The 3,738-nt window shown below is 43.2% G+C and overlaps 1 non-coding gene across 1 annotated transcript; it reads right to left on the bottom strand.

The window, feature by feature from the left end:
• Nucleotides 1-1,879: 1,879 nt before the first annotated feature.
• Nucleotides 1,880-1,985, bottom strand: LOC120281436. The gene has a single exon (XR_005542581.1). It is a non-coding gene; the product is annotated as a small nucleolar RNA R71 (small nucleolar RNA).
• Between the last annotated feature and the right edge of the window lie 1,753 nt (nucleotides 1,986-3,738).

Below are 3,738 nucleotides of genomic sequence, written 5' to 3'. Positions count from 1 at the left end.
TGCACTGAACGCGAATCTAGGGTTTCTGAGTGCTATACGACTCCCCATACGACTCCCCTATACGGCCCGTATGCCTCGGGGGGTATATATACTCACTTTTAGGGCTGATTAGAGAACTTTTTGTTGGCCGACTTTTGGGAGATCATTTGGGAGATTTTTGGGACGACCTTTGGGGAGGAGAAGAAGGGCAAGAAAGCTAGAAGATCATTCAAGCCCAAGGTCCAAGGCTCTCAAGGCAAGAAGGCAACATCATTCAAAGGGGAGATCGATCACGACTTGAAGGAAGGAGAACTGCATGGCTAGAGGAAGCGCCATTCGGCATTCCTTTGGCGGGGAAGCGCTCATTCGGCATATTCTCGCCTCATCCTTCACCATTTCATCTAGGGAGTGTCATACTATGTCTTTGTTTCATGTTTTTGCTTGATTGTATGCTTTTGTTATGAGATGATGACATCTAGACCCCCAAGGCCACCGGGTGTTGGTGAACCTTGGGGGGTTTTATCATGTATTTTTGATGATTACTTGTTAATTCTATGCTTGGGTATTTTTTTGAGATCTAATCCATTGTTTTTCATGCTAAGTGTTACACCAAGGAGAAATCCGTAGCTCTTTTTATGAATGATGCATGTAGATGTGACTTGCTCGCATGTATTAGGTCATGAATGGATTAGAAGGGGATACTTGTATCATCACGCCGAGAAATCGGGTGTTTGGTAGCCCTCCATGTAGGTTTAATCCAAGAAGAGTAGGTTTATTCCTAAGCGAGATTTCCTTGTACTTAATGCAATCGTAGGGAATGTAGATTTGGAAGAAATTCCTATCTATGTTCAGTATGGGATTAGGGGTTCAATCACGAGAAATTGGGGTTGTTCTAATCTTGGAATCTCATGGTCCAATTTACCCTTGCATCTTTAAATCATCATCCATGTTGCATGATAACCCCTCAAGGGGATCCACATCCATAGGCCTTTGCACTTCATTGATTCTCTTGCTTGCTTATTGCTTGTTCTCTAATTTGCTAGCAAATCTTGTGTTTAGTTTTTATTTGTATTTAGTAGAGTAAAATCCATCACTTAAGATCTTAGACTAGATAATAGCTCGAGAAGGAGTAATAGGAGATCCTTAGCCCCTGGAATACGATCCTCGTGTCTTTGCACGAGGTATTACTTGGCGATCCCGCATACTTGCGGGAAGCGATCAAGTTTTTTTGGCGCCGCTGTCGGGGAACATTTAAGGAATTCTAGGAAACTTTTAGATTATTACTCTAGCCATTTCATTCTTTACTCATTTTTTTATCGTTATTTTTCTTTTCCTTCGATCTTAACTTTCTATCATCTTTCTTGGTTTTTACAAGGTACGCGTGCATGACACGCTCAAATCCATCGACATTGATTACACCGGATAGTGAAATTGAAAGAACTTTGCATCGGAGATTGAGAGAAGTTGGTGAAGGTTCGTGCACACAAAACATTGAAATTGAGGATAGAGAGTCTTCAATCATGGCCAAGAGCGCCGCACTCTATCCGAATATGAAAGACCCCAATTCACGGGTGATGAGTTTAGTGTTCAAGCACCATCCGTGGCATCCAACAATTTTTGAAATTAAAGCTAGTACAATCGGCATGGTCCGAACTCGGTTCAATTCAATGGTCTCGCGAATGAAGATGCACATGACCACCTTTCCCGGTTCCTCCAAATTTGCTCTACATTCAAGATTAATGGGGTGTCCGATGATGCTATCCGCTTTGAGGCTATTTCCTTCAGCTTTGAGAGACGGGCATATCGTTGGCTTACATCATTATCTCCGGATCTATTAAAAACATGGAAGGATATGGTTGAGAAATTCCTTTGGGAGATACTTTCCGCCAAGCAAAGCGCGAAGTTGAGGCAAGAAATTTCAGCCTTTAAACAAGGGAGTCCGAGACATTGTTTGAAGCTTATGAAAGATTCAAGGATCTCCTTAGAAGGTGCCCCCATCATGGTTTTTGCCCTCATGGATGCGAGTACAAATCATTTACAACGGGATGAATTATGCTACTCGCCAACTCATTGATGCCGCAGCTGGTGGGTCCCTTTAGCAACAAGTATCCCGATGAGGCCGAGCAATTACTTGAGTCTATGGCAAGCAATGAATCACATTGGGCCTCAAGAGGATCTACACAAAAGACCACCGGGCTTTATGAAGTTAGTATCAATGATACCTTGGCCACAAAGGTTGATGTGTTGACTCGAAAGCTTGATCTTCTTATGGGCAGTAGTTCGAGGTCAGAATCAGTGATGAATTGTAGTACTTTGTGGTGGTGGGCATGATGCAGCCCAATGTCCAATTGCTAGCTCATCTCGCTGCATCTGCATTGAGAATGTGGACTACATTGGGGCAACGCAAATCAAGGGAACCCATATAGTTCAACTTACAATCCGGGTTGGAAGAACCACCCAAATTTTTTTCATGGAACCAAGGCCAACAACAACAAAGAGGTGCACTATCTCAAGGATCTCAACTTTCAACAACCGGCCATTGAGAAGAAGTTTTCCATCAAGAGATCCTTGCCAAGTTCATGCTCAAGCATCAAATGACATGTTCAATAATCTAACTAGTAGCATGGATGCACAATTTGGCAAGGTGAATGCTCAACTCACTCAAAGACGCCGAATGCTTTTAGTGAGATAGGTTCTATTTTGAGAAAACCTCCAAGCTTCGTGAAGTCACTTGAGCATCGAGTAGGGGAACTCACGAAGGCAAATTTCGAACGCCCCTAGGGTGTCTTCCGAGTAACACGGAAGAAAAATCCAAGGGAGCACTTAAAGGCCATTGCTCTTAGAAGTGGGAAGCAAGTGGAGACAAGGGTCAAGTTGACCCAAGTGTCAAGAAAAAGTGGGTAGCCTCCGGGAAGACCCCAAGCTAGTTGAAGAAAAAACAGTGAAGACAAAAAAATCTGGGCATAAAATGACAAGTTCCAACAACAAGGACCAACAAAATCATCCGAGTATAAGCCTCCAATCCCCTTTATCCAACCAGATTGAAGCATGAGAAGGAGGATGTTCACTTCAGAAAATTCATGAGCATCTTCAAACAACTCCATTTGAACATCCCGATAGTTGAAGCGTTGACCCAAATGCCAAAATATGCCAAGTTTTTTAAAAAGAGCTCCTCACGAACAAGAGAAAGTTGGAGGAAGAGGGCACAGCTTGCACTTACGGGAATTGCTCGCCATTCTCGAAAAAGAAGCTCCCCACAAAAGTTGAAAGATCCGGGAAGCTTCATTATCCCGTGCTTGCTTGAAGGTGGAATCCAAGAAAAATGCTCTAGCGGACTCGGGGCTAGCATAAACGCCATGCCCTACACCATGTATTTGAAACTTGGCTTGGATGAATTAAGGCCCACGAGGATGACTTTACAGTTGGCAGATCGATCAATAAGAAAACCTCGTGGGATTGTCGAAGATGTGATTGTGCGAGTGGATAAATTTGTTTTTTTCCGGTGGACTTTGGCCATCATGGACATAGATGAAGATGTGGAGATACCACTCACTCTTGGTCGACCATTCCTCAAAGACCTCGGGTGCCTTAATTGACTTGAAAAGGAGGGAAGTTGACGTTAAGAGTCGGAGAAGAGGAAGTGGTGTACACTTTGCCGCCGCCATGAAACATTCTTTAGATCATGATGACACACTTTTATTTCGTTGATGAAACCGATAGATTGATTTACGAGATAGTGTGAAGTGCTCTCTTTAAACT

Source organism: Dioscorea cayenensis, chromosome 2, assembly GCF_009730915.1.
Source record: "Dioscorea cayenensis subsp. rotundata cultivar TDr96_F1 chromosome 2, TDr96_F1_v2_PseudoChromosome.rev07_lg8_w22 25.fasta, whole genome shotgun sequence".
NCBI classification, from domain to species: domain Eukaryota; kingdom Viridiplantae; phylum Streptophyta; class Magnoliopsida; order Dioscoreales; family Dioscoreaceae; genus Dioscorea; species Dioscorea cayenensis.
The sequence above is the reverse complement of the archived record's forward strand: the minus strand, read 5'-3'. Positions and strand labels throughout refer to the sequence as shown.